This window comes from Rhinoderma darwinii, assembly GCF_050947455.1.
Source record: "Rhinoderma darwinii isolate aRhiDar2 chromosome 2 unlocalized genomic scaffold, aRhiDar2.hap1 SUPER_2_unloc_31, whole genome shotgun sequence".
NCBI classification, from domain to species: Eukaryota; Metazoa; Chordata; class Amphibia; order Anura; family Rhinodermatidae; genus Rhinoderma; species Rhinoderma darwinii.
Window position 1 is genome coordinate 6,556 of NW_027461698.1, and position 24,100 is coordinate 30,655.

General features: G+C 47.1%; 18 non-coding genes across 18 annotated transcripts; all 18 read right to left on the reverse strand.

The window, feature by feature from the left end:
• Positions 1–801: 801 nt before the first annotated feature.
• On the reverse strand, positions 802–992 carry LOC142677202 (U2 spliceosomal RNA). The gene has a single exon (XR_012852245.1). It is a non-coding gene; the product is annotated as a U2 spliceosomal RNA (small nuclear RNA).
• Positions 993–2,122: 1,130 nt separating this feature from the next.
• LOC142677214 (U2 spliceosomal RNA) lies at positions 2,123–2,313 on the reverse strand. The gene has a single exon (XR_012852256.1). It is a non-coding gene; the product is annotated as a U2 spliceosomal RNA (small nuclear RNA).
• A 1,122-nt stretch (positions 2,314–3,435) lies between these two features.
• Positions 3,436–3,626, reverse strand: LOC142677227 (U2 spliceosomal RNA). Its single transcript, XR_012852267.1, has one exon. It is a non-coding gene; the product is annotated as a U2 spliceosomal RNA (small nuclear RNA).
• A 1,133-nt stretch (positions 3,627–4,759) lies between these two features.
• On the reverse strand, positions 4,760–4,950 carry LOC142677396 (U2 spliceosomal RNA). The gene has a single exon (XR_012852420.1). It is a non-coding gene; the product is annotated as a U2 spliceosomal RNA (small nuclear RNA).
• A 1,124-nt stretch (positions 4,951–6,074) lies between these two features.
• On the reverse strand, positions 6,075–6,265 carry LOC142677438 (U2 spliceosomal RNA). Its single transcript, XR_012852457.1, has one exon. It is a non-coding gene; the product is annotated as a U2 spliceosomal RNA (small nuclear RNA).
• A 1,126-nt stretch (positions 6,266–7,391) lies between these two features.
• Positions 7,392–7,582, reverse strand: LOC142677239 (U2 spliceosomal RNA). The gene has a single exon (XR_012852278.1). It is a non-coding gene; the product is annotated as a U2 spliceosomal RNA (small nuclear RNA).
• Positions 7,583–8,708: 1,126 nt separating this feature from the next.
• LOC142677251 (U2 spliceosomal RNA) lies at positions 8,709–8,899 on the reverse strand. Its single transcript, XR_012852289.1, has one exon. It is a non-coding gene; the product is annotated as a U2 spliceosomal RNA (small nuclear RNA).
• Positions 8,900–10,034: 1,135 nt separating this feature from the next.
• LOC142677493 (U2 spliceosomal RNA) lies at positions 10,035–10,225 on the reverse strand. The gene has a single exon (XR_012852507.1). It is a non-coding gene; the product is annotated as a U2 spliceosomal RNA (small nuclear RNA).
• Positions 10,226–11,351: 1,126 nt separating this feature from the next.
• Positions 11,352–11,542, reverse strand: LOC142677264 (U2 spliceosomal RNA). The gene has a single exon (XR_012852300.1). It is a non-coding gene; the product is annotated as a U2 spliceosomal RNA (small nuclear RNA).
• Positions 11,543–12,677: 1,135 nt separating this feature from the next.
• LOC142677276 (U2 spliceosomal RNA) lies at positions 12,678–12,868 on the reverse strand. Its single transcript, XR_012852311.1, has one exon. It is a non-coding gene; the product is annotated as a U2 spliceosomal RNA (small nuclear RNA).
• A 1,125-nt stretch (positions 12,869–13,993) lies between these two features.
• Positions 13,994–14,184, reverse strand: LOC142677413 (U2 spliceosomal RNA). The gene has a single exon (XR_012852436.1). It is a non-coding gene; the product is annotated as a U2 spliceosomal RNA (small nuclear RNA).
• Positions 14,185–15,303: 1,119 nt separating this feature from the next.
• Positions 15,304–15,494, reverse strand: LOC142677397 (U2 spliceosomal RNA). The gene has a single exon (XR_012852421.1). It is a non-coding gene; the product is annotated as a U2 spliceosomal RNA (small nuclear RNA).
• Positions 15,495–16,604: 1,110 nt separating this feature from the next.
• On the reverse strand, positions 16,605–16,795 carry LOC142677288 (U2 spliceosomal RNA). The gene has a single exon (XR_012852322.1). It is a non-coding gene; the product is annotated as a U2 spliceosomal RNA (small nuclear RNA).
• A 1,122-nt stretch (positions 16,796–17,917) lies between these two features.
• On the reverse strand, positions 17,918–18,108 carry LOC142677300 (U2 spliceosomal RNA). The gene has a single exon (XR_012852333.1). It is a non-coding gene; the product is annotated as a U2 spliceosomal RNA (small nuclear RNA).
• A 1,113-nt stretch (positions 18,109–19,221) lies between these two features.
• On the reverse strand, positions 19,222–19,412 carry LOC142677399 (U2 spliceosomal RNA). Its single transcript, XR_012852423.1, has one exon. It is a non-coding gene; the product is annotated as a U2 spliceosomal RNA (small nuclear RNA).
• Positions 19,413–20,539: 1,127 nt separating this feature from the next.
• Positions 20,540–20,730, reverse strand: LOC142677312 (U2 spliceosomal RNA). The gene has a single exon (XR_012852344.1). It is a non-coding gene; the product is annotated as a U2 spliceosomal RNA (small nuclear RNA).
• Positions 20,731–21,843: 1,113 nt separating this feature from the next.
• LOC142677400 (U2 spliceosomal RNA) lies at positions 21,844–22,034 on the reverse strand. Its single transcript, XR_012852424.1, has one exon. It is a non-coding gene; the product is annotated as a U2 spliceosomal RNA (small nuclear RNA).
• Positions 22,035–23,146: 1,112 nt separating this feature from the next.
• On the reverse strand, positions 23,147–23,337 carry LOC142677325 (U2 spliceosomal RNA). The gene has a single exon (XR_012852356.1). It is a non-coding gene; the product is annotated as a U2 spliceosomal RNA (small nuclear RNA).
• Positions 23,338–24,100: the final 763 nt, after the last annotated feature.

Sequence of the window (24,100 nt, forward strand, 5' to 3'; positions counted from 1 at the left end):
TTTAGGTGTTGGTAAAATCACAAAAGGAGGGATTGTTATGGAATAAATATATGTATAATGTATCTGGGACCCCAAGGAGTGAAATGTTATGGAAGAGGAACATGTATTAGAATATATTCTGGGAAAGGTAATGGAATGGATATGCAGACATTCTTTAGATAGTAGAAATTGGGGCCCTACAAGGACTTACCAGACACGAAGGAGTCTGTTTGATGTTTAATGTTTAGATGTTTAATGTTTAAATGTTTGATGTTTAATGTTCAAGGTTTGTGTATACAGCCAAGATAAGATAAGGACCAGGCACCAGATCAACAACTAAGAGATAAGAACAATGTACATTGTGACATAGATCACAAGGGAAGAAACCACAAGAATGTAAATGATTAAATGTGTGTCTGCACGTAGTCATGTGATATTTTTACTATATAAACTCTGTGTCTCTGCAAATAAAGTCAGAAGTATTTTGCCTTGAGAAACGTCTCAGTGTATCTGTTACTTCTCCGAGCAGCTCGCCCCCCCCCCCCACCTGATTTGAACCTGCATGGAGATCAAGGCGTAACGTGACTCAAATTGCGATCACACCGGAAACACAGAAACACAGACGACACAAAACAAGAGGTGGCAATGTATTAATTAATTGCATTTAATAAAATTAGCTCATTATCACACATGACTGTACAAATGCATTGTCCAACAGGTGTTGAAATAATGGGATTAAAAGGGGAGATCCCATCCGAAAGACAAAAACAATGGCAAACACAAAAAGCACTTTTGGAATCTGATTTTAGTAAACACATAAGGAAAGGGTGCACCGGTCCTGGAAATACTGCAATACCAGGTCAATGCGTGGAGTGGACAGAGCAAGCTCTATTTCCATCTCCCTGTTCTAAAAATCCATTTAATATATGGTCCCCAGATAGGGGACGTATCAGATATTAAACTGATAAGAACAGATACTACACTTGATCTTAGCCAAAAGGCCGAGAAGCGATAACCCGAACGTGCCGCGCGTTTTGCTTCTTTTGCTTGCACCACAATGCAGTGCTGAAAGAGGAGGAATCGACATAAAAACGCCTTCCTGGCAACGCCCAAATGCCCTCCTGCCGTGCAAACACTGGCAGCAGCAGCAGCAGCAGTAAGTGCATGCCCACTGCCACCCCTTCTCCTTTCACACCTTGTATCAGCTTTAATCCAGTCCAGTGCTGCCTGCTGAGCAGCACTGACCAACACTGCCTGGGCCCAGGCTTTTATCTCTGAGGCCCCATTATGATGTCAGAAAGCTGGCTCTGGCTCCTGAGGTCTCCACTATGACACGTGCAAAGTTCCGTCTGAACTTTATATAAGACGGTGCGGCTCAGTCAGTCACTCAGTGTTGCCTGAGAGGGCAACACTGCAACAGTCGGCCCCCAGGCTGTCTTTTTTTTGCACAGCTAGTTGCCTCCAGGAGGCCACAAGAGGGAGACAAGGGACTGCAAAATGGAAAATAGGCATCCACCAACTTTACAGACAACTTGTTCTCCTTGCTCCTACAACCTCCATCCTTGCACAGTTTGTTATTCTTCCAGGTAACATAGTAACAAATCCAAATTGCTGCTCTCTTTGTAGGCAAGCAAGGGTTTGTTGCAACTGCAATTCTTACTTCTTCTTGAAATGTAGGGACCACAGTACATTCCATCACATCCATCTAGTGTACACAGGTAGGTCCATTGTGACGGGCGGGCGGGCGGGCGGGCGGGCGGGCTGGCTGCTTTAATGGCTGTTTGCTGTTCCCCTACTCCACTCCACTATTTGACTATGGTGCTGCATCAATCAGTGGCTGGCTCAGGTGCAGCTCTTTAACCTACCTAGGAGGGAGGGCGGAGAGAAGACAAGGAAGGTGAATGAGCTGTTCCAATGTGAAATGCCGGAAACACAGAAACACAGACGACACAAAACAAGAGGTGGCAATGTATTAATTAATTGCATTTAATAAATTAGCTCATTATCACACATGACTGTACAAATGCATTGTCCAACAGGTGTTGAAATAATGGGATTAAAAGGGGAGATCCCATCCGAAAGACAAAAACAATGGCAAACACAAAAAGCACTTTTGGAATCTGATTTTAGTAAACACATAAGGAAAGGGTGCACCGGTCCTGGAAATACTGCAATACCAGGTCAATGCGTGGAGTGGACAGAGCAAGCTCTATTTCCATCTCCCTGTTCTAAAAATCCATTTAATATATGGTCCCCAGATAGGGGACGTATCAGATATTAAACTGATAAGAACAGATACTACACTTGATCTTAGCCAAAAGGCCGAGAAGCGATAACCCGAACGTGCCGCGCGTTTTGCTTCTTTTGCTTGCACCACAATGCAGTGCTGAAAGAGGAGGAATCGACATAAAAACGCCTTCCTGGCAACGCCCAAATGCCCTCCTGCCGTGCAAACACTGGCAGCAGCAGCAGCAGCAGTAAGTGCATGCCCACTGCCACCCCTTCTCCTTTCACACCTTGTATCAGCTTTAATCCAGTCCAGTGCTGCCTGCTGAGCAGCACTGACCAACACTGCCTGGGCCCAGGCTTTTATCTCTGAGGCCCCATTATGATGTCAGAAAGCTGGCTCTGGCTCCTGAGGTCTCCACTATGACACGTGCAAAGTTCCGTTTGAACTTTATATAAGACGGTGTGGCTCAGTCAGTCACTCAGTGTTGCCTGAGAGGGCAACACTGCAACAGCCGGCCCCCAGGCTGTCTTTTTTTTGCACAGCTAGTTGCCTCCAGGAGGCCACAAGAGGGAGACAAGGGACTGCAAAATGGAAAATAGGCATGCACCAACTTTACAGACAACTTGTTCTCCTTGCTCCTACAACCTCCATCCTTGCACAGTTTGTTATTCTTCCAGGTAACATAGTAACAAATCCAAATTGCTGCTCTCTTTGTAGGCAAGCAAGGGTTTGTTGCAACTGCAATTCTTACTTCTTCTTGAAATGTAGGGACCACAGTACATTCCATCACATCCATCTAGTGTACACAGGTAGGTCCATTGTGACGGGCGGGCGGGCGGGCGGGCTGGCTTCTTTAATGGCTGTTTGCTGTTCCCCTACTCCACTCCACTATTTGACTATGGTGCTGCATCAATCAGTGGCTGGCTCAGGTGCAGCTCTTTAACCTACCTAGGAGGGAGGGCGGAGAGAAGACAAGGAAGGTGAATGAGCTGTTCCAATGTGAAATGCCGGAAACACAGAAACACAGACGACACAAAACAAGAGGTGGCAATGTATTAATTAATTGCATTTAATAAATTAGCTCATTATCACACATGACTGTACAAATGCATTGTCCAACAGGTGTTGAAATAATGGGATTAAAAGGGGAGATCCCATCCGAAAGACAAAAACAATGGCAAACACAAAAAGCACTTTTGGAATCTGATTTTAGTAAACACATAAGGAAAGGGTGCACCGGTCCTGGAAATACTGCAATACCAGGTCAATGCGTGGAGTGGACAGAGCAAGCTCTATTTCCATCTCCCTGTTCTAAAAATCCATTTAATATATGGTCCCCAGATAGGGGACGTATCAGATATTAAACTGATAAGAACAGATACTACACTTGATCTTAGCCAAAAGGCCGAGAAGCGATAACCCGAACGTGCCGCGCGTTTTGCTTCTTTTGCTTGCACCACAATGCAGTGCTGAAAGAGGAGGAATCGACATAAAAACGCCTTCCTGGCAACGCCCAAATGCCCTCCTGCCGTGCAAACACTGGCAGCAGCAGCAGCAGCAGCAGCAGCAGCAGTAAGTGCATGCCCACTGCCACCCCTTCTCCTTTCACACCTTGTATCAGCTTTAATCCAGTCCAGTGCTGCCTGCTGAGCAGCACTGACCAACACTGCCTGGGCCCAGGCTTTTATCTCTGAGGCCCATTATGATGTCAGAAAGCTGGCTCTGGCTCCTGAGGTCTCCACTATGACACGTGCAAAGTTCCGTCTGAACTTTATATAAGACGGTGCGGCTCAGTCAGTCACTCAGTGTTGCCTGAGAGGGCAACACTGCAACAGCCGGCCCCCAGGCTGTCTTTTTTTTGCACAGCTAGTTGCCTCCAGGAGGCCACAAGAGGGAGACAAGGGACTGCAAAATGGAAAATAGGCATCCACCAACTTTACAGACAACTTGTTCTCCTTGCTCCTACAACCTCCATCCTTGCACAGTTTGTTATTCTTCCAGGTAACATAGTAACAAATCCAAATTGCTGCTCTCTTTGTAGGCAAGCAAGGGTTTGTTGCAACTGCAATTCTTACTTCTTCTTGAAATGTAGGGACCACAGTACATTCCATCACATCCATCTAGTGTACACAGGTAGGTCCATTGTGACGGGCGGGCGGGCGGGCGGGCTGGCTGCTTTAATGGCTGTTTGCTGTTCCCCTACTCCACTCCACTATTTGACTATGGTGCTGCATCAATCACTGGCTGGCTCAGGTGCAGCTCTTTAACCTACCTAGGAGGGAGGGCGGAGAGAAGACAAGGAAGGTGAATGAGCTGTTCCAATGTGAAATGCCGGAAACACAGAAACACAGACGACACAAAACAAGAGGTGGCAATGTATTAATTAATTGCATTTAATAAATTAGCTCATTATCACACATGACTGTACAAATGCATTGTCCAACAGGTGTTGAAATAATGGGATTAAAAGGGGAGATCCCATCCGAAAGACAAAAACAATGGCAAACACAAAAAGCACTTTTGGAATCTGATTTTAGTAAACACATAAGGAAAGTGTGCACCGGTCCTGGAAATACTGCAATACCAGGTCAATGCGTGGAGTGGACAGAGCAAGCTCTATTTCCATCTCCCTGTTCTAAAAATCCATTTAATATATGGTCCCCAGATAGGGGACGTATCAGATATTAAACTGATAAGAACAGATACTACACTTGATCTTAGCCAAAAGGCCGAGAAGCGATAACCCGAACGTGCCGCGCGTTTTGCTTCTTTTGCTTGCACCACAATGCAGTGCTGAAAGAGGAGGAATCGACATAAAAACGCCTTCCTGGCAACGCCCAAATGCCCTCCTGCCGTGCAAACACTGGCAGCAGCAGCAGCAGCAGCAGCAGTAAGTGCATGCCCACTGCCACCCCTTCTCCTTTCACACCTTGTATCAGCTTTAATCCAGTCCAGTGCTGCCTGCTGAGCAGCACTGACCAACACTGCCTGGGCCCAGGCTTTTATCTCTGAGGCCCCATTATGATGTCAGAAAGCTGGCTCTGGCTCCTGAGGTCTCCACTATGACACGTGCAAAGTTCCGTCTGAACTTTATATAAGACGGTGCGGCTCAGTCAGTCACTCAGTGTTGCCTGAGAGGGCAACACTGCAACAGCCGGCCCCCAGGCTGTCTTTTTTTTGCACAGCTAGTTGCCTCCAGGAGGCCACAAGAGGGAGACAAGGGACTGCAAAATGGAAAATAGGCATCCACCAACTTTGCAGACAACTTGTTCTCCTTGCTCCTACAACCTCCATCCTTGCACAGTTTGTTATTCTTCCAGGTAACATAGTAACAAATCCAAATTGCTGCTCTCTTTGTAGGCAAGCAAGGGTTTGTTGCAACTGCAATTCTTACTTCTTCTTGAAATGTAGGGACCACAGTACATTCCATCACATCCATCTAGTGTACACAGGTAGGTCCATTGTGACGGGCGGGCGGGCGGGCTGGCTGCTTTAATGGCTGTTTGCTGTTCCCCTACTCCACTCCACTATTTGACTATGGTGCTGCATCAATCAGTGGCTGGCTCAGGTGCAGCTCTTTAACCTACCTAGGAGGGAGGGCGGAGAGAAGACAAGGAAGGTGAATGAGCTGTTCCAATGTGAAATGCCGGAAACACAGAAACACAGACGACACAAAACAAGAGGTGGCAATGTATTAATTAATTGCATTTAATAAATTAGCTCATTATCACACATGACTGTACAAATGCATTGTCCAACAGGTGTTGAAATAATGGGATTAAAAGGGGAGATCCCATCCGAAAGACAAAAACAATGGCAAACACAAAAAGCACTTTTGGAATCTGATTTTAGTAAACACATAAGGAAAGGGTGCACCGGTCCTGGAAATACTGCAATACCAGGTCAATGTGTGGAGTGGACAGAGCAAGCTCTATTTCCATCTCCCTGTTCTAAAAATCCATTTAATATATGGTCCCCAGATAGGGGACGTATCAGATATTAAACTGATAAGAACAGATACTACACTTGATCTTAGCCAAAAGGCCGAGAAGCGATAACCCGAACGTGCCGCGCGTTTTGCTCCTTTTGCTTGCACCACAATGCAGTGCTGAAAGAGGAGGAATCGACATAAAAACGCCTTCCTGGCAACGCCCAAATGCCCTCCTGCCGTGCAAACACTGGCAGCAGCAGCAGCAGCAGTAAGTGCATGCCCACTGCCACCCCTTCTCCTTTCACACCTTGTATCAGCTTTAATCCAGTCCAGTGCTGCCTGCTGAGCAGCACTGACCAATACTGCCTGGGCCCAGGCTTTTATCTCTGAGGCCCCATTATGATGTCAGAAAGCTGGCTCTGGCTCCTGAGGTCTCCACTATGACACGTGCAAAGTTCCGTCTGAACTTTATATAAGACGGTGCGGCTCAGTCAGTCACTCAGTGTTGCCTGAGAGGGCAACACTGCAACAGCCGGCCCCCAGGCTGTCTTTTTTTTGCACAGCTAGTTGCCTCCAGGAGGCCACAAGAGGGAGACAAGGGACTGCAAAATGGAAAATAGGCATCCACCAACTTTACAGACAACTTGTTCTCCTTGCTCCTACAACCTCCATCCTTGCACAGTTTGTTATTCTTCCAGGTAACATAGTAACAAATCCAAATTGCTGCTCTCTTTGTAGGCAAGCAAGGGTTTGTTGCAACTGCAATTCTTACTTCTTCTTGAAATGTAGGGACCACAGTACATTCCATCACATCCATCTAGTGTACACAGGTAGGTCCATTGTGACGGGCGGGCGGGCGGGCGGGCTGGCTGGCTGCTTTAATGGCTGTTTGCTGTTCCCCTACTCCACTCCACTATTTGACTATGGTGCTGCATCAATCAGTGGCTGGCTCAGGTGCAGCTCTTTAACCTACCTAGGAGGGAGGGCGGAGAGAAGACAAGGAAGGTGAATGAGCTGTTCCAATGTGAAATGCCGGAAACACAGAAACACAGACGACACAAAACAAGAGGTGGCAATGTATTAATTAATTGCATTTAATAAATTAGCTCATTATCACACATGACTGTACAAATGCATTGTCCAACAGGTGTTGAAATAATGGGATTAAAAGGGGAGATCCCATCCGAAAGACAAAAACAATGGCAAACACAAAAAGCACTTTTGGAATCTGATTTTAGTAAACACATAAGGAAAGGGTGCACCGGTCCTGGAAATACTGCAATACCAGGTCAATGCGTGGAGTGGACAGAGCAAGCTCTATTTCCATCTCCCTGTTCTAAAAATCCATTTAATATATGGTCCCCAGATAGGGGACGTATCAGATATTAAACTGATAAGAACAGATACTACACTTGATCTTAGCCAAAAGGCCGAGAAGCGATAACCCGAACGTGCCGCGCGTTTTGCTTCTTTTGCTTGCACCACAATGCAGTGCTGAAAGAGGAGGAATCGACATAAAAACGCCTTCCTGGCAACGCCCAAATGCCCTCCTGCCGTGCAAACACTGGCAGCAGCAGCAGCAGCAGTAAGTGCATGCCCACTGCCACCCCTTCTCCTTTCACACCTTGTATCAGCTTTAATCCAGTCCAGTGCTGCCTGCTGAGCAGCACTGACCAACACTGCCTGGGCCCAGGCTTTTATCTCTGAGGCCCCATTATGATGTCAGAAAGCTGGCTCTGGCTCCTGAGGTCTCCACTATGACACGTGCAAAGTTCCGTCTGAACTTTATATAAGACGGTGCGGCTCAGTCAGTCACTCAGTGTTGCCTGAGAGGGCAACACTGCAACAGCCGGCCCCCAGGCTGTCTTTTTTTTGCACTGCTAGTTGCCTCCAGGAGGCCACAAGAGGGAGACAAGGGACTGCAAAATGGAAAATAGGCATCCACCAACTTTACAGACAACTTGTTCTCCTTGCTCCTACAACCTCCATCCTTGCACAGTTTGTTATTCTTCCAGGTAACATAGTAACAAATCCAAATTGCTGCTCTCTTTGTAGGCAAGCAAGGGTTTGTTGCAACTGCAATTCTTACTTCTTCTTGAAATGTAGGGACCACAGTACATTCCATCACATCCATCTAGTGTACACAGGTAGGTCCATTGTGACGGGCGGGCGGGCGGGCGGGCGGGCTGGCTGCTTTAATGGCTGTTTGCTGTTCCCCTACTCCACTCCACTATTTGACTATGGTGCTGCATCAATCAGTGGCTGGCTCAGGTGCAGCTCTTTAACCTACCTAGGAGGGAGGGCGGAGAGAAGACAAGGAAGGTGAATGAGCTGTTCCAATGTGAAATGCCGGAAACACAGAAACACAGACGACACAAAACAAGAGGTGGCAATGTATTAATTAATTGCATTTAATAAATTAGCTCATTATCACACATGACTGTACAAATGCATTGTCCAACAGGTGTTGAAATAATGGGATTAAAAGGGGAGATCCCATCCGAAAGACAAAAACAATGGCAAACACAAAAAGCACTTTTGGAATCTGATTTTAGTAAACACATAAGGAAAGGGTGCACCGGTCCTGGAAATACTGCAATACCAGGTCAATGCGTGGAGTGGACAGAGCAAGCTCTATTTCCATCTCCCTGTTCTAAAAATCCATTTAATATATGGTCCCCAGATAGGGGACGTATCAGATATTAAACTGATAAGAACAGATACTACACTTGATCTTAGCCAAAAGGCCGAGAAGCGATAACCCGAACGTGCCGCGCGTTTTGCTTCTTTTGCTTGCACCACAATGCAGTGCTGAAAGAGGAGGAATCGACATAAAAACGCCTTCCTGGCAACGCCCAAATGCCCTCCTGCCGTGCAAACACTGGCAGCAGCAGCAGCAGCAGCAGCAGCAGTAAGTGCATGCCCACTGCCACCCCTTCTCCTTTCACACCTTGTATCAGCTTTAATCCAGTCCAGTGCAGCCAGCTGAGCAGCACTGACCAACACTGCCTGGGCCCAGGCTTTTATCTCTGAGGCCCCATTATGATGTCAGAAAGCTGGCTCTGGCTCCTGAGGTCTCCACTATGACACGTGCAAAGTTCCGTCTGAACTTTATATAAGACGGTGCGGCTCAGTCAGTCACTCAGTGTTGCCTGAGAGGGCAACACTGCAACAGCCGGCCCCCAGGCTGTCTTTTTTTTGCACAGCTAGTTGCCTCCAGGAGGCCACAAGAGGGAGACAAGGGACTGCAAAATGGAAAATAGGCATCCACCAACTTTACAGACAACTTGTTCTCCTTGCTCCTACAACCTCCATCCTTGCACAGTTTGTTATTCTTCCAGGTAACATAGTAACAAATCCAAATTGCTGCTCTCTTTGTAGGCAAGCAAGGGTTTGTTGCAACTGCAATTCTTACTTCTTCTTGAAATGTAGGGACCACAGTACATTCCATCACATCCATCTAGTGTACACAGGTAGGTCCATTGTGACGGGCGGGCGGGCGGGCGGGCGGGCTGGCTGCTTTAATGGCTGTTTGCTGTTCCCCTACTCCACTCCACTATTTGACTATGGTGCTGCATCAATCAGTGGCTGGCTCAGGTGCAGCTCTTTAACCTACCTAGGAGGGAGGGCGGAGAGAAGACAAGGAAGGTGAATGAGCTGTTCCAATGTGAAATGCCGGAAACACAGAAACACAGATGACACAAAACAAGAGGTGGCAATGTATTAATTAATTGCATTTAATAAATTAGCTCATTATCACACATGACTGTACAAATGCATTGTCCAACAGGTGTTGAAATAATGGGATTAAAAGGGGAGATCCCATCCGAAAGACAAAAACAATGGCAAACACAAAAAGCACTTTTGGAATCTGATTTTAGTAAACACATAAGGAAAGTGTGCACCGGTCCTGGAAATACTGCAATACCAGGTCAATGCGTGGAGTGGACAGAGCAAGCTTTATTTCCATCTCCCTGTTCTAAAAATCCATTTAATATATGGTCCCCAGATAGGGGACGTATCAGATATTAAACTGATAAGAACAGATACTACACTTGATCTTAGCCAAAAGGCCGAGAAGCGATAACCCGAACGTGCCGCGCGTTTTGCTTCTTTTGCTTGCACCACAATGCAGTGCTGAAAGAGGAGGAATCGACATAAAAACGCCTTCCTGGCAACGCCCAAATGCCCTCCTGCCGTGCAAACACTGGCAGCAGCAGCAGCAGCAGCAGTAAGTGCATGCCCACTGCCACCCCTTCTCCTTTCACACCTTGTATCAGCTTTAATCCAGTCCAGTGCTGCCTGCTGAGCAGCACTGACCAACACTGCCTGGGGCCCAGGCTTTTATCTCTGAGGCCCCATTATGATGTCAGAAAGCTGGCTCTGGCTCCTGAGGTCTCCACTATGACACGTGCAAAGTTCCGTCTGAACTTTATATAAGACGGTGCGGCTCAGTCAGTCACTCAGTGTTGCCTGAGAGGGCAACACTGCAACAGCCGGCCCCCAGGCTGTCTTTTTTTTGCACAGCTAGTTGCCTCCAGGAGGCCACAAGAGGGAGACAAGGGACTGCAAAATGGAAAATAGGCATCCACCAACTTTACAGACAACTTGTTCTCCTTGCTCCTACAACCTCCATCCTTGCACAGTTTGTTATTCTTCCAGGTAACATAGTAACAAATCCAAATTGCTGCTCTCTTTGTAGGCAAGCAAGGGTTTGTTGCAACTGCAATTCTTACTTCTTCTTGAAATGTAGGGACCACAGTACATTCCATCACATCCATCTAGTGTACACAGGTAGGTCCATTGTGACGGGGGGGCGGGCGGGCGGGCTGGCTGCTTTAATGGCTGTTTGCTGTTCCCCTACTCCACTCCACTATTTGACTATGGTGCTGCATCAATCAGTGGCTGGCTCAGGTGCAGCTCTTTAACCTACCTAGGAGGGAGGGCGGAGAGAAGACAAGGAAGGTGAATGAGCTGTTCCAATGTGAAATGCCGGAAACACAGAAACACAGACGACACAAAACAAGAGGTGTCAATGTATTAATTAATTGCATTTAATAAATTAGCTCATTATCACACATGACTGTACAAATGCATTGTCCAACAGGTGTTGAAATAATGGGATTAAAAGGGGAGATCCCATCCGAAAGACAAAAACAATGGCAAACACAAAAAGCACTTTTGGAATCTGATTTTAGTAAACACATAAGGAAAGGGTGCACCGGTCCTGGAAATACTGCAATACCAGGTCAATGCGTGGAGTGGACAGAGCAAGCTCTATTTCCATCTCCCTGTTCTAAAAATCCATTTAATATATGGTCCCCAGATAGGGGACGTATCAGATATTAAACTGATAAGAACAGATACTACACTTGATCTTAGCCAAAAGGCCGAGAAGCGATAACCCGAACGTGCCGCGCGTTTTGCTTCTTTTGCTTGCACCACAATGCAGTGCTGAAAGAGGAGGAATCGACATAAAAACGCCTTCCTGGCAACGCCCAAATGCCCTCCTGCCGTGCAAACACTGGCAGCAGCAGCAGCAGCAGCAGCAGCAGTAAGTGCATGCCCACTGCCACCCCTTCTCCTTTCACACCTTGTATCAGCTTTAATCCAGTCCAGTGCTGCCTGCTGAGCAGCACTGACCAACACTGCCTGGGCCCAGGCTTTTATCTCTGAGGCCCCATTATGATGTCAGAAAGCTGGCTCTGGCTCCTGAGGTCTCCACTATGACACGTGCAAAGTTCCGTCTGAACTTTATATAAGACGGTGCGGCTCAGTCAGTCACTCAGTGTTGCCTGAGAGGGCAACACTGCAACAGCCGGCCCCCAGGCTGTCTTTTTTTTGCACAGCTAGTTGCCTCCAGGAGGCCACAAGAGGGAGACAAGGGACTGCAAAATGGAAAATAGGCATCCACCAACTTTACAGACAACTTGTTCTCCTTGCTCCTACAACCTCCATCCTTGCACAGTTTGTTATTCTTCCAGGTAACATAGTAACAAATCCAAATTGCTGCTCTCTTTGTAGGCAAGCAAGGGTTTGTTGCAACTGCAATTCTTACTTCTTCTTGAAATGTAGGGACCACAGTACATTCCATCACATCCATCTAGTGTACACAGGTAGGTCCATTGTGACGGGCGGGCGGGCGGGCGGGCGGGCTGGCTGCTTTAATGGCTGTTTGCTGTTCCCCTACTCCACTCCACTATTTGACTATGGTGCTGCATCAATCAGTGGCTGGCTCAGGTGCAGCTCTTTAACCTACCTAGGAGGGAGGGCGGAGAGAAGACAAGGAAGGTGAATGAGCTGTTCCAATGTGAAATGCCGGAAACACAGAAACACAGACGACACAAAACAAGAGGTGGCAATGTATTAATTAATTGCATTTAATAAATTAGCTCATTATCACACATGACTGTACAAATGCATTGTCCAACAGGTGTTGAAATAATGGGATTAAAAGGGGAGATCCCATCCGAAAGACAAAAACAATGGCAAACACAAAAAGCACTTTTGGAATCTGATTTTAGTAAACACATAAGGAAAGGGTGCACCGGTCCTGGAAATACTGCAATACCAGGTCAATGCGTGGAGTGGACAGAGCAAGCTCTATTTCCATCTCCCTGTTCTAAAAATCCATTTAATATATGGTCCCCAGATAGGGGACGTATCAGATATTAAACTGATAAGAACAGATACTACACTTGATCTTAGCCAAAAGGCCGAGAAGCGATAACCCGAACGTGCCGCGCGTTTTGCTTCTTTTGCTTGCACCACAATGCAGTGCTGAAAGAGGAGGAATCGACATAAAAACGCCTTCCTGGCAACGCCCAAATGCCCTCCTGCCGTGCAAACACTGGCAGCAGCAGCAGCAGCAGCAGTAAGTGCATGCCCACTGCCACCCCTTCTCCTTTCACACCTTGTATCAGCTTTAATCCAGTCCAGTGCTGCCTGCTGAGCAGCACTGACCAACACTGCCTGGGCCCAGGCTTTTATCTCTGAGGCCCCATTATGATGTCAGAAAGCTGGCTCTGGCTCCTGAGGTCTCCACTATGACACGTGCAAAGTTCCGTCTGAACTTTATATAAGACGGTGCGGCTCAGTCAGTCACTCAGTGTTGCCTGAGAGGGCAACACTGCAACAGCCGGCCCCCAGGCTGTCTTTTTTTTGCACAGCTAGTTGCCTCCAGGAGGCCACAAGAGGGAGACAAGGGACTGCAAAATGGAAAATAGGCATCCACCAACTTTACAGACAACTTGTTCTCCTTGCTCCTACAACCTCCATCCTTGCACAGTTTGTTATTCTTCCAGGTAACATAGTAACAAATCCAAATTGCTGCTCTCTTTGTAGGCAAGCAAGGGTTTGTTGCAACTGCAATTCTTACTTCTTCTTGAAATGTAGGGACCACAGTACATTCCATCACATCCATCTAGTGTACAAAGGTAGGTCCATTGTGACGGGCTGGCGGGCGGGCGGGCTGGCTGCTTTAATGGCTGTTTGCTGTTCCCCTACTCCACTCCACTATTTGACTATGGTGCTGCATCAATCAGTGGCTGGCTCAGGTGCAGCTCTTTAACCTACCTAGGAGGGAGGGCGGAGAGAAGACAAGGAAGGTGAATGAGCTGTTCCAATGTGAAATGCCGGAAACACAGAAACACAGACGACACAAAACAAGAGGTGGCAATGTATTAATTAATTGCATTTAATAAATTAGCTCATTATCACACATGACTGTACAAATGCATTGTCCAACAGGTGTTGAAATAATGGGATTAAAAGGGGAGATCCCATCCGAAAGACAAAAACAATGGCAAACACAAAAAGCACTTTTGGAATCTGATTTTAGTAAACACATAAGGAAAGGGTGCACCGGTCCTGGAAATACTGCAATACCAGGTCAATGCGTGGAATGGACAGAGCAAGCTCTATTTCCATCTCCCTGTTCTAAAAATCCATTTAATATATGGTCCCCAGATAGGGGACGTATCAGATATTAAACTGATAAGAACAGATACTACACTTGATCTTAGCCAAAAGGCCGAGAAGCGATAACCCGAACGTGCCGCGCGTTTTGCTTCTTTTGCTTGCACCACAATGCAGTGCTGAAAGAGGAGGAATCGACATAAAAACGCCTTCCTGGCAACGCCCAAATGCCCTCCTGCCGTGCAAACACTGGCAGCAGCAGCAGCAGCAGCAGCAGCAGTAAGTGCATGCCCACTGCCACCCCTTCTCCTTTCACACCTTGTATCAGCTTTAATCCAGTCCAGTGCTGCCTGCTGAGCAGCACTGACCAACACTGCCTGGGCCCAGGCTTTTATCTCTGAGGCCCCATTATGATGTCAGAAAGCTGGCTCTGGCTCCTGAGGTCTCCACTATGACACGTGCAAAGTTCCGTCTGAACTTTATATAAGACGGTGCGGCTCAGTCAGTCACTCAGTGTTGCCTGAGAGGGCAACACTGCAACAGCCGGCCCCCAGGCTGTCTTTTTTTTGCACAGCTAGTTGCCTCCAGGAGGCCACAAGAGGGAGACAAGGGACTGCAAAATGGAAAATAGGCATCCACCAACTTTACAGACAACTTGTTCTCCTTGCTCCTACAACCTCCATCCTTGCACAGTTTGTTATTCTTCCAGGTAACATAGTAACAAATCCAAATTGCTGCTCTCTTTGTAGGCAAGCAAGGGTTTGTTGCAACTGCAATTCTTACTTCTTCTTGAAATGTAGGGACCACAGTACATTCCATCACATCCATCTAGTGTACACAGGTAGGTCCATTGTGACGGGCGGGCTGGCTGCTTTAATGGCTGTTTGCTGTTCCCCTACTCCACTCCACTATTTGACTATGGTGCTGCATCAATCACTGGCTGGCTCAGGTGCAGCTCTTTAACCTACCTAGGAGGGAGGGCGGAGAGAAGACAAGGAAGGTGAATGAGCTGTTCCAATGTGAAATGCCGGAAACACAGAAACACAGACGACACAAAACAAGAGGTGGCAATGTATTAATTAATTGCATTTAATAAATTAGCTCATTATCACACATGACTGTACAAATGCATTGTCCAACAGGTGTTGAAATAATGGGATTAAAAGGGGAGATCCCATCCGAAAGACAAAAACAATGGCAAACACAAAAAGCACTTTTGGAATCTGATTTTAGTAAACACATAAGGAAAGTGTGCACCGGTCCTGGAAATACTGCAATACCAGGTCAATGCGTGGAGTGGACAGAGCAAGCTCTATTTCCATCTCCCTGTTCTAAAAATCCATTTAATATATGGTCCCCAGATAGGGGACGTATCAGATATTAAACTGATAAGAACAGATACTACACTTGATCTTAGCCAAAAGGCCGAGAAGCGATAACCCGAACGTGCCGCGCGTTTTGCTTCTTTTGCTTGCACCACAATGCAGTGCTGAAAGAGGAGGAATCGACATAAAAACGCCTTCCTGGCAACGCCCAAATGCCCTCCTGCCGTGCAAACACTGGCAGCAGCAGCAGCAGCAGTAAGTGCATGCCCACTGCCACCCCTTCTCCTTTCACACCTTGTATCAGCTTTAATCCAGTCCAGTGCTGCCTGCTGAGCAGCACTGACCAACACTGCCTGGGCCCAGGCTTTTATCTCTGAGGCCCCATTATGATGTCAGAAAGCTGGCTCTGGCTCCTGAGGTCTCCACTATGACACGTGCAAAGTTCCGTCTGAACTTTATATAAGACGGTGCGGCTCAGTCAGTCACTCAGTGTTGCTTGAGAGGGCAACACTGCAACAGCCGGCCCCCAGGCTGTCTTTTTTTTGCACAGCTAGTTGCCTCCAGGAGGCCACAAGAGGGAGACAAGGGACTGCAAAATGGAAAATAGGCATCCACCAACTTTACAGACAACTTGTTCTCCTTGCTCCTACAACCTCCATCCTTGCACAGTTTGTTATTCTTCCAGGTAACATAGTAACAAATCCAAATTGCTGCTCTCTTTGTAGGCAAGCAAGGGTTTGTTGCAACTGCAATTCTTACTTCTTCTTGAAATGTAGGGACCACAGTACATTCCATCACATCCATCTAGTGTACACAGGTAGGTCCATTGTGACGGGCGGGCTGGCTGCTTTAATGGCTGTTTGCTGTTCCCCTACTCCACTCCACTATTTGACTATGGTGCTGCATCAATCAGTGGCTGGCTCAGGTGCAGCTCTTTAACCTACCTAGGAGGGAGGGCGGAGAGAAGACAAGGAAGGTGAATGAGCTGTTCCAATGTGAAATGCCGGAAACACAGAAACACAGACGACACAAAACAAGAGGTGTCAATGTATTAATTAATTGCATTTAATAAATTAGCTCATTATCACACAAGACTGTACAAATGCATTGTCCAACAGGTGTTGAAATAATGGGATTAAAAGGGGAGATCCCATCCGAAAGACAAAAACAATGGCAAACACAAAAAGCACTTTTGGAATCTGATTTTAGTAAACACATAAGGAAAGGGTGCACCGGTCCTGGAAATACTGCAATACCAGGTCAATGCGTGGAGTGGACAGAGCAAGCTCTATTTCCATCTCCCTGTTCTAAAAATCCATTTAATATATGGTCCCCAGATAGGGGACGTATCAGATATTAAACTGATAAGAACAGATACTACACTTGATCTTAGCCAAAAGGCCGAGAAGCGATAACCCGAACGTGCCGCGCGTTTTGTTTCTTTTGCTTGCACCACAATGCAGTGCTGAAAGAGGAGGAATCGACATAAAAACGCCTTCCTGGCAACGCCCAAATGCCCTCCTGCCGTGCAAACACTGGCAGCAGCAGCAGCAGCAGCAGCAGCAGTAAGTGCATGCCCACTGCCACCCCTTCTCCTTTCACACCTTGTATCAGCTTTAATCCAGTCCAGTGCTGCCTGCTGTGCAGCACTGACCAACACTGCCTGGGCCCAGGCTTTTATCTCTGAGGCCCCATTATGATGTCAGAAAGCTGGCTCTGGCTCCTGAGGTCTCCACTATGACACGTGCAAAGTTCCGTCTGAACTTTATATAAGACGGTGCGGCTCAGTCAGTCACTCAGTGTTGCCTGAGAGGGCAACACTGCAACAGCCGGCCCCCAGGCTGTCTTTTTTTGCACAGCTAGTTGCCTCCAGGAGGCCACAAGAGGGAGACAAGGGACTGCAAAATGGAAAATAGGCATCCACCAACTTTACAGACAACTTGTTCTCCTTGCTCCTACAACCTCCATCCTTGCACAGTTTGTTATTCTTCCAGGTAACATAGTAACAAATCCAAATTGCTGCTCTCTTTGTAGGCAAGCAAGGGTTTGTTGCAACTGCAATTCTTACTTCTTCTTGAAATGTAGGGACCACAGTACATTCCATCACATCCATCTAGTGTACACAGGTAGGTCCATTGTGACGGACGGGCGGGCTGGCTGCTTTAATGGCTGTTTGCTGTTCCCCTACTCCACTCCACTATTTGACTATGGTGCTGCATCAATCAGTGGCTGGCTCAGGTGCAGCTCTTTAACCTACCTAGGAGGGAGGGCGGAGAGAAGACAAGGAAGGTGAATGAGCTGTTCCAATGTGAAATGCCGGAAACACAGAAACACAGACGACACAAAACAAGAGGTGTCAATGTATTAATTAATTGCATTTAATAAATTAGCTCATTATCACACATGACTGTACAAATGCATTGTCCAACAGGTGTTGAAATAATGGGATTAAAAGGGGAAATCCCATCCGAAAGACAAAAACAATGGCAAACACAAAAAGCACTTTTGGAATCTGATTTTAGTAAACACATAAGGAAAGGGTGCACCGGTCCTGGAAATACTGCAATACCAGGTCAATGCGTGGAGTGGACAGAGCAAGCTCTATTTCCATCTCCCTGTTCTAAAAATCCATTTAATATATGGTCCCCAGATAGGGGACGTATCAGATATTAAACTGATAAGAACAGATACTACACTTGATCTTAGCCAAAAGGCCGAGAAGCGATAACCCGAACGTGCCGCGCGTTTTGCTTCTTTTGCTTGCACCACAATGCAGTGCTGAAAGAGGAGGAATCGACATAAAAACGCCTTCCTGGCAACGCCCAAATGCCCTCCTGCCGTGCAAACACTGGCAGCAGCAGCAGCAGCAGCAGTAAGTGCATGCCCACTGCCACCCCTTCTCCTTTCACACCTTGTATCAGCTTTAATCCAGTCCAGTGCTGCCTGCTGAGCAGCACTGACCAACACTGCCTGGGCCCAGGCTTTTATCTCTGAGGCCCCATTATGATGTCAGAAAGCTGGCTCTGGCTCCTGAGGTCTCCACTATGACACGTGCAAAGTTCCGTCTGAACTTTATATAAGACGGTGCGGCTCAGTCAGTCACTCAGTGTTGCCTGAGAGGGCAACACTGCAACAGCCGGCCCCCAGGCTGTCTTTTTTTTGCACAGCTAGTTGCCTCCAGGAGGCCACAAGAGGGAGACAAGGGACTGCAAAATGGAAAATAGGCATCCACCAACTTTACAGACAACTTGTTCTCCTTGCTCCTACAACCTCCATCCTTGCACAGTTTGTTATTCTTCCAGGTAACATAGTAACAAATCCAAATTGCTGCTCTCTTTGTAGGCAAGCAAGGGTTTGTTGCAACTGCAATTCTTACTTCTTCTTGAAATGTAGGGACCACAGTACATTCCATCACATCCATCTAGTGTACACAGGTAGGTCCATTGTGACGGGCGGGCTGGCTGCTTTAATGGCTGTTTGCTGTTCCCCTACTCCACTCCACTATTTGACTATGGTGCTGCATCAATCAGTGGCTGGCTCAGGTGCAGCTCTTTAACCTACCTAGGAGGGAGGGCGGAGAGAAGACAAGGAAGGTGAATGAGCTGTTCCAATGTGAAATGCCGGAAACACAGAAACACAGACGACACAAAACAAGAGGTGGCAATGTATTAATTAATTGCATTTAATAAATTAGCTCATTATCACACATGACTGTACAAATGCATTGTCCAACAGGTGTTGAAATAATGGGATTAAAAGGGGAGATCCCATCCGAAAGACAAAAACAAAGGCAAACACAAAAAGCACTTTTGGAATCTGATTTTAGTAAACACATAAGGAAAGTGTGCACCGGTCCTGGAAATACTGCAATACCAGGTCAATGCGTGGAGTGGACAGAGCAAGCTCTATTTCCATCTCCCTGTTCTAAAAATCCATTTAATATATGGTCCCCAGATAGGGGACGTATCAGATATTAAACTGATAAGAACAGATACTACACTTGATCTTAGCCAAAAGGCCGAGAAGCGATAACCCGAACGTGCCGCGCGTTTTGCTTCTTTTGCTTGCACCACAATGCAGTGCTGAAAGAGGAGGAATCGACATAAAAACGCCTTCCTGGCAACGCCCAAATGCCCTCCTGCCGTGCAAACACTGGCAGCAGCAGCAGCAGCAGCAGCAGCAGTAAGTGCATGCCCACTGCCACCCATTCTCCTTTCACACCTTGTATCAGCTTTAATCCAGTCCAGTGCTGCCTGCTGAGCAGCACTGACCAACACTGCCTGGGCCCAGGCTTTTATCTCTGAGGCCCCATTATGATGTCAGAAAGCTGGCTCTGGCTCCTGAGGTCTCCACTATGACACGTGCAAAGTTCCGTCTGAACTTTATATAAGACGGTGCGGCTCAGTCAGTCACTCAGTGTTGCCTGAGAGGGCAACACTGCAACAGCTGGCCCCCAGGCTGTCTTTTTTTTGCACAGCTAGTTGCCTCCAGGAGGCCACAAGAGGGAGACAAGGGACTGCAAAATGGAAAATAGGCATCCACCAACTTTACAGACAACTTGTTCTCCTTGCTCCTACAACCTCCATCCTTGCACAGTTTGTTATTCTTCCAGGTAACATAGTAACAAATCCAAATTGCTGCTCTCTTTGTAGGCAAGCAAGGGTTTGTTGCAACTGCAATTCTTACTTCTTCTTGAAATGTAGGGACCACAGTACATTCCATCACATCCATCTAGTGTACACAGGTAGGTCCATTGTGACGGGCGGGCGGGCGGGCTGGCTGCTTTAATGGCTGTTTGCTGTTCCCCTACTCCACTCCACTATTTGACTATGGTGCTGCATCAATCAGTGGCTGGCTCAGGTGCAGCTCTTTAACCTACCTAGGAGGGAGGGCGGAGAGAAGACAAGGAAGGTGAATGAGCTGTTCCAATGTGAAATGCCGGAAACACAGAAACACAGACGACACAAAACAAGAGGTGGCAATGTATTAATTAATTGCATTTAATAAATTAGCTCATTATCACACATGACTGTACAAATGCATTGTCCAACAGGTGTTGAAATAATGGGATTAAAAGGGGAGATCCCATCCGAAAGACAAAAACAATGGCAAACACAAAAAGCACTTTTGGAATCTGATTTTAGTAAACACATAAGGAAAGGGTGCACCGGTCCTGGAAATACTGCAATACCAGGTCAATGCGTGGAGTGGACAGAGCAAGCTCTATTTCCATCTCCCTGTTCTAAAAATCCATTTAATATATGGTCCCCAGATAGGGGACGTATCAGATATTAAACTGATAAGAACAGATACTACACTTGATCTTAGCCAAAAGGCCGAGAAGCGATAACCCGAACGTGCCGCGCGTTTTGCTTCTTTTGCTTGCACCACAATGCAGTGCTGAAAGAGGAGGAATCGACATAAAAACGCCTTCCTGGCAACGCCCAAATGCCCTCCTGCCGTGCAAACACTGGCAGCAGCAGCAGCAGCAGCAGTAAGTGCATGCCCACTGCCACCCCTTCTCCTTTCACACCTTGTATCAGCTTTAATCCAGTCCAGTGCTGCCTGCTGAGCAGCACTGACCAACACTGCCTGGGCCCAGGCTTTTATCTCTGAGGCCCCATTATGATGTCAGAAAGCTGGCTCTGGCTCCTGAGGTCTCCACTATGACACGTGCAAAGTTCCGTCTGAACTTTATATAAGACGGTGCGGCTCAGTCAGTCACTCAGTGTTGCATGAGAGGGCAACACTGCAACAGCCGGCCCCCAGGCTGTCTTTTTTTTGCACAGCTAGTTGCCTCCAGGAGGCCACAAGAGGGAGGCAAGGGACTGCAAAATGGAAAATAGGCATCCACCAACTTTACAGACAACTTGTTCTCCTTGCTCCTACAACCTCCATCCTTGCACAGTTTGTTATTCTTCCAGGTAACATAGTAACAAATCCAAATTGCTGCTCTCTTTGTAGGCAAGCAAGGGTTTGTTGCAACTGCAATTCTTACTTCTTCTTGAAATGTAGGGACCACAGTACATTCCATCACATCCATCTAGTGTACACAGGTAGGTCCATTGTGACGGGCGGGCTGGCTGCTTTAATGGCTGTTTGCTGTTCCCCTACTCCACTCCACTATTTGACTATGGTGCTGCATCAATCAGTGGCTGGCTCAGGTGCAGCTCTTTAACCTACCTAGGAGGGAGGGCGGAGAGAAGACAAGGAAGGTGAATGAGCTGTTCCAATGTGAAATGCCGGAAACACAGAAACACAGACGACACAAAACAAGAGGTGGCAATGTATTAATTAATTGCATTTAATAAATTAGCTCATTATCACACATGACTGTACAAATGCATTGTCCAACAGGTGTTGAAATAATGGGATTAAAAGGGGAGATCCCATCCGAAAGACAAAAACAATGGCAAACACAAAAAGCACTTTTGGAATCTGATTTTAGTAAACACATAAGGAAAGTGTGCACCGGTCCTGGAAATACTGCAATACCAGGTCAATGCGTGGAGTGGACAGAGCAAGCTCTATTTCCATCTCCCTGTTCTAAAAATCCATTTAATATATGGTCCCCAGATAGGGGACGTATCAGATATTAAACTGATAAGAACAGATACTACACTTGATCTTAGCCAAAAGGCCGAGAAGCGATAACCCGAACGTGCCGCGCGTTTTGCTTCTTTTGCTTGCACCACAATGCAGTGCTGAAAGAGGAGGAATCGACATAAAAACGCCTTCCTGGCAACGCCCAAATGCCCTCCTGCCGTGCAAACACTGGCAGCAGCAGCAGTAAGTGCATGCCCACTGCCACCCATTCTCCTTTCACACCTTGTATCAGCTTTAATCCAGTCCAGTGCTGCCTGCTGAGCAGCACTGACCAACACTGCCTGGGCCCAGGCTTTTATCTCTGAGGCCCCATTATGATGTCAGAAAGCTGGCTCTGGCTCCTGAGGTCTCCACTATGACACGTGCAAAGTTCCGTCTGAACTTTATATAAGACGGTGCGGCTCAGTCAGTCACTCAGTGTTGCCTGAGAGGGCAACACTGCAACAGCCGGCCCCCAGGCTGTCTTTTTTTTGCACAGCTAGTTGCCTCCAGGAGGCCACAAGAGGGAGACAAGGGACTGCAAAATGGAAAATAGGCATCCACCAACTTTACAGACAACTTGTTCTCCTTGCTCCTACAACCTCCATCCTTGCACAGTTTGTTATTCTTCCAGGTAACATAGTAACAAATCCAAATTGCTGCTCTCTTTGTAGGCAAGCAAGGGTTTGTTGCAACTGCAATTCTTACTTCTTCTTGAAATGTAGGGACCACAGTACATTCCATCACATCCATCTAGTGTACACAGGTAGGTCCATTGTGACGGGCGGGCGGGCGGGCTGGCTGCTTTAATGGCTGTTTGCTGTTCCCCTACTCCACTCCACTATTTGACTATGGTGCTGCATCAATCAGTGGCTGGCTCAGGTGCAGCTCTTTAACCTACCTAGGAGGGAGGGCGGAGAGAAGACAAGGAAGGTGAATGAGCTGTTCCAATGTGAAATGCCGGAAACACAGAAACACAGACGACACAAAACAAGAGGTGGCAATGTATTAATTAATTGCATTTAATAAATTAGCTCATTATCACACATGACTGTACAAATGCATTGTCCAACAGGTGTTGAAATAATGGGATTAAAAGGGGAGATCCCATCCGAAAGACAAAAACAATGGCAAACACAAAAAGCACTTTTGGAATCTGATTTTAGTAAACACATAAGGAAAGGGTGCACCGGTCCTGGAAATACTGCAATACCAGGTCAATGCGTGGAGTGGACAGAGCAAGCTCTATTTCCATCTCCCTGTTCTAAAAATCCATTTAATATATGGTCCCCAGATAGGGGACGTATCAGATATTAAACTGATAAGAACAGATACTACACTTGATCTTAGCCAAAAGGCCGAGAAGCGATAACCCGAACGTGCCGCGCGTTTTGCTTCTTTTGCTTGCACCACAATGCAGTGCTGAAAGAGGAGGAATCGACATAAAAACGCCTTCCTGGCAACGCCCAAATGCCCTCCTGCCGTGCAAACACTGGCAGCAGCAGCAGCAGTAAGTGCATGCCCACTGCCACCCCTTCTCCTTTCACACCTTGTATCAGCTTTAATCCAGTCCAGTGCTGCCTGCTGAGCAGCACTGACCAACACTGCCTGGGCCCAGGCTTTTATCTCTGAGGCCCCATTATGATGTCAGAAAGCTGGCTCTGGCTCCTGAGGTCTCCAATATGACACGTGCAAAGTTCCGTCTGAACTTTATATAAGACGGTGCGGCTCAGTCAGTCACTCAGTGTTGCCTGAGAGGGCAACACTGCAACAGCCGGCCCCCAGGCTGTCTTTTTTTTGCACAGCTAGTTGCCTCCAGGAGGCCACAAGAGGGAGGCAAGGGACTGCAAAATGGAAAATAGGCATCCACCAACTTTACAGACAACTTGTTCTCCTTGCTCCTACAACCTCCATCCTTGCACAGTTTGTTATTCTTCCAGGTAACATAGTAACAAATCCAAATTGCTGCTCTCTTTGTAGGCAAGCAAGGGTTTGTTGCAACTGCAATTCTTACTTCTTCTTGAAATGTAGGGACCACAGTACATTCCATCACATCCATCTAGTGTACACAGGTAGGTCCATTGTGACGGGCGGGCGGGCGGGCTGGCTGCTTTAATGGCTGTTTGCTGTTCC